Source organism: Gymnoscopelus braueri, assembly GCF_963280865.1.
Source record: "Gymnoscopelus braueri genome assembly, chromosome: 12".
Taxonomy (NCBI): Eukaryota; Metazoa; Chordata; class Actinopteri; order Myctophiformes; family Myctophidae; genus Gymnoscopelus; species Gymnoscopelus braueri.
In genome coordinates this window covers 16,383,013-16,395,306 of record NC_137614.1, presented here as the reverse complement: position 1 = coordinate 16,395,306, position 12,294 = coordinate 16,383,013, and the positions used below count along the sequence as shown (strand labels likewise).

The following is a 12,294-nucleotide window of genomic DNA, read 5'->3' as shown; positions in this document are numbered from 1 at the left end:
GTTAAACGTTAGCTGAAGAAAGGCTGGTTAAAAAAGAAAGAAAATACAACAAAAATCCTCACCTTAAACCTTCCAAGTGAAGTAGATCCGTTGTCCGTTGTTCGTTGTCCGTTGTCGTGCCGTGCGTTGTTCTTGTCCGTTGTCCGTTGTCCGTTGTCGTGCGTTGTCCGTTAACTTGTCCTTTGAGATGAAGATGGTGTCTCGCAGGTGGAGATGCGTCCGATCAAAGTAAATGTCACAGAGCGTCTGAGGGGTTTTCGCGCTGCAGAGCGTTTTAAAACTGATGTCATGAGCGAGCTGCGATTCCCTGGCCGTCCATTGGTCAGCGTCCATAACAACTCCTACGTCATGTGTGTTCTGTTCCCGTGTCTCGCGAGAATGGTCTGTGAACTGGAAAACCACGCCCTGGCCGGTTTTCATTGGCTGCAAGAAAGCACCGTGAGCCAATGAGAACAGCGTGTTTTAGAACTGCGTAGGCCGATATAGTCGGTTCTTGTACCCAAGAGGACGGAGGCCTGTTTTAATGATTTTTCAAATCAAAACAACTTTAATTGACGTCACGAAAAATACAAGCCTGGGAGGAAGATTACTCGTTACAGTTACAACCAGACAGCAGAGATGGAGAGATGCGGTGACCCGGAACAGCATTTGTAACCTTAATGACCAACAGTTCTACACAAAAAACATACATTTACCACTTGAGCCCTAAATTATAGGCTATTTTAAAATAGCCAATCTACAATCTCACATGGCATGGCAAGACACATTGTGAGCTTGTAGATCTGCTATTTTCAAACATTTTAGTACTTTTACTTTCGGTACTTCAAGTACATTTTGATACCAATACTTTTGTATTTTTAGTACTGTTACTTGTCACAGAGTACTTTTACATTGCCGTATTGATACTTTTACTTAAGTAAAACATTTGAGTACTTTTTCCACCACTGAATGTTACTAATCTATGCTACATTATGCCAGGATTACTCCTGTTTCAGTGACCGCTTGTGTTTTAAATCCATATATCATCACCTGTCTCAAGACACGTTTGGTATTTGCAATGAAAAATGCATTTTTAAACCAAAGCAAACGTTTAACCATATGGGCTTCTCAGATTGTCACATTAGGCTAATTATTAACCTAATATTAGCCGCTAATATGCTTGTTATTATCGTGCAAGACCACTTTGGTAGAAGTTTGGGTTGTGTAGTTACCCTGCCATGATGTAACTCCAAGGTGGTGAAGAAATAAAAAATAAACGAATGTAAACAAAGTTGATTCAGACAATATAGAACATCACCAAACCCAGTACTGTTTATTTTTTAAATAAAAATGTCAACTTCCTGATGATTTTACTATTTGAAAATCCGGATCCGGATCCACCGATCCAGTCCAGGTTTTCTTTCTAATAAAAAGAGCTAAATCAACAGTAAGTTAACATTTTTTTTTTTTTTTAAAACAGTACTGGGTTTGGTGATGTTCTATATTGTCTGAATCGACTTTGTTTACATTCGTTTACATGCTAAAAGAGCGACTTTGAGAGCTGTTTTACTGTACAATGTAAGTCAATGGGGACCATATTTTGAATTATCAATTTCTAATCAATGCAGCAATTATTTTTATTCTTGACCACCTTTGGAGTTTAATCATTGCGAGGTAACAACACAACCCAAACCTCTACCAAAGTGGTCTTGCCCTTTAACAAAAGTATTTGAAAAATATTTGAAAATAGCAGATCTACAAGCTCACAACGCATTGTGAGCTTGTAGATCGGCTATTTTTAAATACAATTTTGCGGGGAAATTATAATAAGCAGATCTGGGAACCCTGCTGAGGAAGGTGTTTTGTGAGCAAAACGTTGAGCCCTGTATCTGCAGGTTGAGCTGTGTGTGGTTTATTGATCTTATCTTTCCTATATGCACCTGTCAGATACTTTTAATCTGGGTGTGCCAAAGCTTTTAGTTGTAATTTGAATGAACTAATATATTGAGCAGTATACTGTCATCATGTAGGCCTACATCAACATCATAGAAAAAACAGGCCTAATCGTAGCTCTGGTCCAGAAGGAGTAGGTACTCCTCCTTCTAACACTATGGACCCGAGCTAGCCTAAGGATAAATAATTTAAATAAAAACAAAATCAAAGGAAAGGAAAGCAACATTCTAGTCAGACAAAGCAAAGGAGCAAACGTTAGCCTAAATCGATTGAATGTAGTATTATTTAGGCGTACCCATTTTGTTATTCTAATAACCTCTTTAAAGTTGACTTAACAAAGACTATCAACCTGTACATACTGTAAGCATTTGAACTATATTCAGGGGTCTTCAACAGGGGGTCCGGGACCCCTAGGGGGTCCTCAGAGTAACTACAGGGGGTCCGCCAAATCTTTGTGATAGGACTTTTTTTTACATTAACCACTTGAACCCTAGCATCTCTATTCTGAGGAACATTAGCTGAAAATAGCAGATCTACAAGCTCACAACGCCTCGCGCTGCTAGGGGTCCTTGGGCTGAAAAACGTTGAAGACCCCTGAACTATGTAATGACATAATACGTCATTGTGTGCTATACATTTTGTCTACCCAGTTGCACATCTTTGTTGATGTGAGACAAGGAACGATATTACAATTCTTCATATGTAATAAATACAAATTGAGGCTAAACATTTGTTCAGTGATATTAGCTTAAAATTAGCCTCAAATAGATTTTGTATTTACATATTAAAATATTTCCATTTGTATTGCCTAAGTAAATAATTACCAGTTTACAAAAACTTTTACTCACACACCATTTTCTTAACCCACAACATCTATTGATTAAAATATAATGCAAGTTTATGTTTGTTTCTTAATCAGGAGAGCACAGATCACCTGGACAGAGGAACGACCACAAACTTCAGCAGGAAGAAAAAGGCCCGAACAGTGTCCAGGATTAAGGAGGCCCTCGACTTGATGAGGAACCAGCACTTTGAGGTTCCATTCATAGCGTTCTACAGGAGGGAGTATGTGGAACCAGAACTGAACATCAATGACCTGTGGAAGGTGTGGCAGTGGGATGAGAAGTGGACTCAGCTGAAGAACCGCATGGCAGAACCTTCCAGAGGATGCAGTCCTACCAGTGTGAGTAGATCTCCACTAACCCTGACAAATCCCTGGCCGCTGGCATCCATCCCTTGATCACCACCGACATAGAGAGGCTGAAACACGTCCAGACCTTTGACTACCTGAGGGATGTGCATGACCACTTCCTGCTGTACTATGGCCTAGACATCCCCAAGATAAAGAACACTGTGGAGGTCAAGGATCGTCGGAAGCAGGCCTCACACAGGTACATGTACAGCTTCTGCCAGAGAGTGGGGCTTCATGGCTTGGCCAAATAATTTGGCTTGACACCAAAGCAGTTCGGAGAAAATTTGCGACACCGCTACCAGCGCCACAAGACGCAGCAGTTCCCAGATGAACCTGTGAAGCTGGCCAAAGATTATGTCTGCAATCAGTTCACCACTCCTGAGGCAGTGCTTGAAGCTACAAGGTACATGGTGGCCATGCAGATCGCCTGGGAGCCCCTAGTTCGACAAGTTCTCAGGCAGACGTTCCAGGAGAGGGCGAACGTCAACATCAAGCCGACCATAAAAGGCAAGAAGGAGATAGACGAGGCTCACTTCGCCTACGCTTTCAAGTACCTGAAGAATAAGCCTGTGAAAGAGCTGAACGGGAATGGATTCCTCAAGATGTGCTTGGCTGAGGAGGAGGGGCTGCTCAACATAGACATCTGTATTGATATGATTGGTGTCAAAGGGCGTCCTGGTGACCAGACATACTTAGATGAGATCAAACAGTTCTTCTGCAGGGGTTCGTTCAGGCACCAGTGGACCTTGACCATAGAGAGAGCCCTCAAACAGTTCCTCTACCCTCAGATGTCCAAGGAACTAAAGAACAAGCTCATTGCTGAGGCCAAGGAGAACATTGTCCAAGTAAGTGAGCCTGATATCTGATACTCTTTGCCAGTCGTGGAAGAAGTACTCTGATTTCTTATTTAAATTAATTACAATATTTTTTTATTTTAAGGACAGTACTTTTTTTTTTCAATAGTATGTTTATTGATTTTTCAAAGACAAAACAAAACAAGACAAGACAAAACAGACAAACAGCTCAGCTCAGACACAAAGGAAAAAGGACACGGATACAAATATAGATTCCAAATACTTACAGTGGACCAAACAAAAATATAACACAATATATATATACATGGTTGGTGCTTGACATTACATAAATGGATGAGTAACTACCCCAAGAACAAAAAGGAATCACAGATCACAGATCACAGTACATATATCCACAACAGAAAAGATTAAAAATGAGAAACAAAAAAAATAAAAAAGCAAGGATTCAGACATTATATCTCAAGGTCAGCGGTATCACTCCTGTTAAGGAACCCTGTCGTTAAAGTATCAGCTAGTTGAGGGCCAATAAAGTGTAGATATGGGTCCCATATTTTATAGAAGGCATCGGTTGTGGAACGTAGGAGGCAGGTTAAAAATTCCAACGGCATGCATTGCATGATTATTTTGTGCCAGTCTCTTTTTGTTGGTGGTTTCTCATTAATCCAAGACAACAGAATATTTTTCCTCGCAGCGTAGGTTAGAAGATTAAACAAACGTCTATGAAACTTGTTAATAATCTTTTTATCAGGAAGTCCCAGAATCAAACACATGGGGTCAGGTTCGAACTCCGTATTGAAGATCTCATTCAACTGCTGCACAACACCCAACCAATAATGTCTGATCTTATGACATGACCATATACAGTGAATATAGTCCCCCTCTTCAATCTTACATTTAAGACAGAGATGTGATAGATTAGGGTTCATTTTATGCCGAAGGCTAGGAGAGATCTGTAATCGGTGTATGGTTCTTAGCTGAATCGACCAGGCTCTATTGCACACAGAAAGTTTCTTTGCATTTTCAAATATTTCATACCAAATTTCGTCTGCAATTTCAACCCCGAGATCTCTCTCCCATTTCCTCTTAGTATCCAGGGTGTTAACAGTCGTATTGGATCTTAACAGGCCATAGAGAATGCTAATAAAACCCCTTGTAAAATCCATTATCAATGCTCTTTCAATTGGAGAGGTGCCTATGTTAGTTGAAAGAGTTGTGCGCCTGAGAATGAAATCCCTCACTTGTAGGAATCTGAAAAAATTGCTGCGAGATAGACCATATTTCTGTTGTATCTGATCAAATGACATGAGTATAGGACCCTCAAACAAATTCCCTAGTGTTGTTATACCACCATCTTTCCAAGAATTAAACCCAAGGTCATTAAGGCCAGGAGGGAAGTCTGGGTTCCCCTGAATTGAGGTGAGAGGTGATGTTATTTTGGCTCGGCCCTCCAGGAGCCTCGCCACCTTCCATGCCCTAAGCGTGTTGGAGACAATTGGGTTTTTACAACATTTCTTCACTGTTTTAGGGTCCGTAAGAAACAAGAGATTCCGGAGGGGACAATCACACTGTGCAGCTTCAATATCTAGCCAAATTGAGGGCTGGTCACCCTTCAACCAGGCCGCTATAAACCGCAATTGTGCAGCTGCCTGATACCATTTTATATTGGGAAGATCTAGTCCACCCTCAGAGCCAGACAGTTGTAATTTTGAAAATTTTAATCTGGGCCGTCTCTTGCTCCAAATAAACGAGCTCAGCCAGCCTTCAATGATCTTAACCACCTTGCTTGAGAGAAAAATAGGAACCATTTGAAGTGGATATAGTAACCTTGGTAGTATGTTCATTTTAATAAGCGCTACTCTACCTAACCAAGACAGTGGGAGTGATGCCCACCGGTCAAGGTCGGACTTTATGACATCCAGGAGAGGAGTAAAGTTGGCACTGTACATTTGTTCAAATAGGGGAGTTATATGAACACCCAAATAAACAAAGCCATCAGGGGACCATCGAAATGGAAACGGGTCAGGGGCCCGCGGAACAGTCTGGAGGGAGCCCAGTGGCATGGCTTCTGATTTGGAGAAGTTAATCTTATAACCCGAGAAGGATCCGAACTTGTCGATGATATCCATAACACCGGGGACAGAGAGATCAGGCCTGGTTAGAAATAAAAGAACATCATCAGCATATAAAGTAATCCTATGCTCCCTCTCTCCGACCAGAACCCCCGAGACCACAGGAGACTGGCGTATAGCCTGGGCAAACGGTTCTATGGCGATGGCGAACAGCAAAGGACTCAAAGGGCAACCCTGTCTGTTCGAGCGTTGTAAAGCGAAGTTTTTAGACCTGAGGCCGTTTGTGAGAACCGCTGCCTGAGGGTTATTGTACAGGATCTTAACCCACTTAATAAACGTGTCACCCAGACCGAAAACACTCATAGTATGAAAGAGGTAAGGCCACTCAATACGGTCAAAGGCCTTATGGCTGTCCAGAGAAAGCACCAGACCGACCTCTTTACGGCTATGCATGTATTGGATAACATTAAGAAGCCTCCGTACGTTGTCAGAAGAGTTCCGGCCCTTGATAAATCCTGTTTGATCCATATTAATAATAAGAGGGAGAAACTGCTCAAGGCGTAGTGCCAATATTTTGGAAAGTAGCTTTAAATCAGAATTTAATAATGCAATAGGCCTATACGAGTCACAGTTGTCAGAGCATTTCCCCTTTTTAAGGATTAATGTGATATTGGCCTCCCTCAAAGACTGGGGAAGGATCCCCGTTTCAAATGAGTGATTTATCATGGCCAAATAGGGATCAACCAATACATCTTGAAATTTCTTAAAAAATTCACATCCGAAGCCATCAGGTCCAGGGCATTTACCAGATTGAAGTTTTGTGAGGGCCTTAAGGATCTCTGCCTTTGTGATAGGGGCATTTAGAATAGTCCTCTGCTCATCTGAGATCACAGGGAGGTTAATGCTGGAGAAAAAATCATCCATCAATTCAGGGGCATCATTACTCTGTTCTGCGGTGTATAATTTTTTATAAAAAGCGGCAAACACGGTGTTAATGAATTGGGTCTCATAAGTAATATTGCCATCAGAATCCTTAATTGAAACAATTGTCTGTGAGTTTTCTCTCTTTTTAGCCAGGTAAGCCAAATATTTACCAGGTTTGTCCCCCGATTCATATAAACGTTGTTTGGCAAATTTAAGACTCTTATCTGATTGAAGGGACAGCATGGATTCAACAGCAACACGAGCAGCATTCACTTCCCTGAGTTTGCCATCTGTGGGGTCAGTTAGATAGTCTCTTTCTGCCTGGGATAGTTTGTCCTCAAGCTGAGTTTGTTGTGCCATCCTCTGCTGCCGCCTGCTGGCTGTATAGGATATAATAATACCGCGACAAAAACATTTTATGGTTTCCCACAAAATGGCTGGGTTAGGTGCAGAGTCAGCATTTACCTCATAAAAAGCATTAAATTGAGAAACAAAATGAGAAATGAAAACATCATTATTCAAGAGGTTGGAATTGAGTCTCCAGTGTCTGGAAGATCTATGTATCTCACGGAAGGAGATTTCTAAATAGATTGGTGCATGGTCACTTACAACTATGCTGCCAATTTTTCATGATGTTATTGAGTTAAGCAGACGTTTGGGTATAAAGAAATAATCTAATCTTGTGTGACATTTATGTGGGTTGCTGAAGAATGTGTATTCTTTAGAAGAGGGGTTAAGTGTCCTCCAGACATCAGCAAAGTCAATATCATCACATATTGAGGCAAGCGTTTTCGCTCGTCTACTGGGTGGACCATCAGAGGGGGGACGTCTGTCCAAAAGAGGATTCATATGGACATTAAAATCCCCAGCCACATATTGAAAGTCTGCACTCAATTCCACAAACTCTGAGAATGCCTTGGTTAGAAAATCCGAGGGATATCCTGGGGGGCAATAAATATTCATAAAAGTCACAGATTTCCCAAACAAAATACCCCTTAGAATCACATATCTACCCTCTTTATCTTTTATAACATGTGTGGATCTGAAGGCAACATTCTTATTTACTAAAATAGCAACCCCTCTAGTGTTAGATGCATAGGACGTCATGAATACGTCTCCAATCCAGGTGTGTTTAAGTTTAAGCAAATCTTTACTCTCCTCCAAATAGGTCTCTTGTAAAAAAGCAAAACTAACATTTTCTTTTTTCAAAATTAAGGACAGTACTTGAGTTCTTTAAATGTTCTTAATTACTTTCCACCACTGCTCTTTGCATGATTGTGCATGTGCACTGCACATCTCCTGTATAATAACGCTGTCCATTTGTGCTTCTAGTCCTGCTGTAGGCGGTTGTACGACTGGCCGAAGGTGGCTCCATACAGGCCAGAGCAGCAGGTCCAAGGTCGAGGCAAAGGCATCCGAGTCCTGGGAGTCGCCTTCGCCCCCAGCAGGTGGGTGTCCCACATGTTGTGACACAGACACTAGGGTTATTCTAGTTTTTTATTGATAATAGCACTGGTCTGGTGCTACTACTACTAACAGTACTACAATGAATATGCAATAATAACACTCAATAACATGGCTAATTCATGTTCATTTATTCTTACTTGAAAACAGAAATATGCTGCATATGCAATAGGTTCATGTAACAAAAGTGTGTTTTTGTTGCTGGTACCAACTACTACCTCCTTGCATGTCGTCGCTACAGGGATACACCAGTGTTCTGTGCTCTCATCAACGGCCAGGGAGAGGTGATTGACTTCCTGCGTCTGCCCAACTTCCTGAAGAGGAAGGACGCCTTTAGAGCAGATGAGAGGTAGGCAATGATTATAAGACAACAATGTACTCCTGTTGGCATAGCCAGCTAGCTGGTGCATTTATCCCACAGGAACAGACCTAGTCACCACATCACAGATTTGAATCCCTCTCATAAACACCTACCCTCTCTTTACTCTCTCTCTACTGTCATATAAAGCACAAATAGTACCTTGGAATTACATTATTTTAATAATATTAATAATGCTATAATTTTTTCCTGTCATTCTCAGGCTATTGAAAATCTGAAGAAGTTGCTGAAAAGCAAGAAACCTCATGTGGTCGCTGTTGCTGGAGAGAATAGGTGAGTGTTTGATTCCTTTCTTTGTTCTGTTCTGTTTTGTTTTGTTTATTCTCAATCAGCTTTCTTATGAGTGGTTTTCTTAGGACTGATGCCAAACCTGTTTTTCGTATGTCTGCAGAGATGCTCTTATGATAACGGAGGACATCAAAATGGCCATCAGTGAGCTTGCAAAACAAACCTCTCTGCCCCCCCATGGGAGTGGAGCTGGTCGACATTGAACTAGTTACACTGTGTGTACATGAACAGCAAGAAGTCTGAGGTAAATAATATATTTGTACATAGTGTTTTATGTGTTGGTGACATATTATCGTGTAAATGTTCTATGCTATGTTGATGAATTGAATACATAGGACCACAATGGAAACAAGTCCCCAGGACTTTTTTAGGTTATCCTTTTTAATGTCTTACTGTACCATGTGCTGTTTACATTTCTGACCAATAAAGTATTCAATCAATGAAAAAAGAACACACAGCACCTGTGTTTCCTAGGAGCCTATGTAAGGAGCCTATAACAGCAGGTTTTAACATGATAGAACTGTGCCCTGTATGTAGGCAGTCAAGTGGCTCACCACAACTCACCATAACAATCTGCACTTGAACATCTCTACATTTGAACTGCTATGATTGTGTTTTATGTCAGCCCAGCTTCTAAAACTTGATAAACACCAACATCCACAGCATAAACACACTGACACAGCTAAAGGAGAATCTTTCCAGATGTGTAGTAATAAATCTGTGTCCTCCGTCTGTCTGCCCCTGTGTTCAGGTTGATTTCAGAGACTACCCTCCCCTGCTACGACAGTCTGTGTCCATAGCCAGGAAGCTCCAAGATCCTCTGGTGGAGTATGCTCATGTCTGCAGCAGTGACAAGGACATCCTCAGTCTGCCTCAAACTGCACCCTCTACAGGTGAGAGATGGGGGAATGGTGGGTGGAGGGTCAGGAGGTGCAGTGAAATGTACAGTATGTCATGTGACATCGCTTGGGCCATACCTGTGGTCTGGCATCTTTAGCCCACTGACTCCCAGTATGCTTGACATTACTGCCGACCATTTTTCAAAGCTAGTTTGATTGATTTTAGAGGAAGCCAGTGGATTCCATAGATTTCAGTACTATATAGAAATTAACGTGCAGAGACAAATAAAATGATAAATAATCCACCACACAAAATAACAATGATGCAGATATTATTTGTCAAATTGTTTTTATAATAGTATTATTCCCCTTTAATACATTTTAAAATGAGGATTAAATTGAAAAGTCAAGCTGAAAATAGTCCTTAGAGAAAAGATTGACTTACAAACAAAATTCAAATGTCCATGACTTACTAACTCGCAATGATCTTTAGCAAACATTAACTCAGTTATTCAGGTAAGCTCTGTAATGTAATGACTTGAAAAATGTAAACAAACGCGATGCGAGTGGATCTACAAGCCCACAACAAAGAGTTATGAGCTTGTAGGCGATTTTTAGGGAAAAATTTGGAAATGTTTAAAACATTTTAACAACACAAATCTTGTACGGGGATCCCTGGCACAAAATATGTTCAGATGGTGGGTCTGCGGCCAAATATATATTAATTTGTGTTTCCTTGACATGAAAAGGATTGAGAACAACCGCTTTAACTGTATAACTGTGTAATGTTAACCTGTTTTGTTTGTGTTGTTTTATTTCCCCCATCAGGAGCACGTAGTGAAAGACCTGCTCAACGCTCTGCACTGTGAATTCATCAACCGGGTCAATGAGGTGGGAGTGGATGTGAACAGAGCCATCGCCTATCCTTACACCCAGAGCCTCGTCCAGTTTGTGCGCGTCCTTGGACCCAGGAAGGGCTCTCAGCTCCTCAAGGTGTGTGATCATTGTTCATTCATGTTATGTCAGGAAGAGTGCCTATGGGAAAAACCTGGTTCAGATGTAATGGGGTGTGGAGCAGGTCATGTTATGAGGGAAAGTTTAGTAAATATGCAGTTCAGTTTATGAATTCAGTCTGCACCGGCTACATGTAAGAGATTTCAGTTTCTGAACTGCATATTACTTTACCTGCCATACTGCTATATTAGTGTGCCTGGTTCTTCAGATCATCCATTTAGTTTTCTTGTGTCTTTTCAGATTCTGAAACAGAAGAACACTTGACTGGAAAACAGGACCCAGCTGGTCACCATGTGCCACATGGGGCCCAACGTCTTCATCAACTGTGCCGGTTTCATCAAGATTGACACTGCGTCACTCGGAGACAGAACAGACTTGTACATTGATGTTCTGGATGGTTCCCGGGTCCACCGGGGACGTACGAGTTGGCTCTGAAGATGGCTGCAGACGCCCTGGAGTATGACGAGTTGGTAGAGGATGCCAAACAGTCGGCGGAAGCCCTGGACGAGATCCTGGAGAACCCGGAGCATCTTAAACACTTGGACCTGAACGGCTTTGCTGAGGAGCTGGAGAGAAAGGGTTATGGCGGAAAGGGAATCACTCTTTATGATTTCTGCGCTGAGCTGAGCTCCAGGTACTTAAGAGTTCCTTCCAGAGTCCCCAACACAGAGCAGGTCTTTAACCTGCTCACAAAGGAGACACCACAGACCTTCTATATAGGGAAGCTGATCACCAGCGTGGTAACGGGCATCGTTCGCCAGTGGCCGCAAGGGAAGAGAAGATATGACCAGGCCATCCATAACAAGTTAACAGGGCTGTGGCAGTGCCCCTTGTCCCAGCAGGACAACTTCCCTGAACTCAGCCAGGCGTGGGACCACTTTGACAGCAGCTCCTGTCCAGGCCAGGCCATTATTGTTCGGACCAGGTTGGACAACGGCATCGAGGGGTTCATTCGCACCCAGTTCCTCAGCGACAACGTGGTCAAACACCCTGAGGAGAGGGTCAAGGTGGGCATGACAGTCTGTGCCGCACCTCTGACCTGATGGACAAGAGCAACGAGTGGAAGCTACGCAAGGACAGGTACTATGATTGTGACATGGAGACAGTCCTTCAAAGATGAGGAACAACTATGGAAGAAAGCACATCAAAACCCTAAGCGTGCAATCATCCACCCCACCAACCTCCACAATAACTTTGAGTCCATGCACCAGGGAGTGGTGACCAGGGTCTGGTGACCTGGAAGGTAAATAGAATTGTATATATAGTAATAACACTGCATGTATGACAATCAATAAAACTGTTAATATGGAATCTTTACAGTCTTTAAAGTCTTTTTGTTAATATGGACAAATGTTGTATTATTGAAGCCCAATGAGTG

At 42.0% G+C, this 12,294-nt stretch overlaps 1 pseudogene across 1 annotated transcript; it reads left to right on the top strand.

Moving 5' to 3' along the window:
• The first annotated feature begins 378 nt into the window (after positions 1–378).
• Positions 379–12,036, top strand: LOC308096396 (transcription elongation factor SPT6-like; annotated as a pseudogene). The gene is made up of 10 exons: positions 379–438; positions 2,852–3,969; positions 8,265–8,380; positions 8,638–8,745; positions 8,818–8,893; positions 8,978–9,048; positions 9,167–9,307; positions 9,815–9,956; positions 10,731–10,895; positions 11,157–12,036. The product of its transcript is annotated as a transcription elongation factor SPT6-like (transcript).
• Positions 12,037–12,294: the final 258 nt, after the last annotated feature.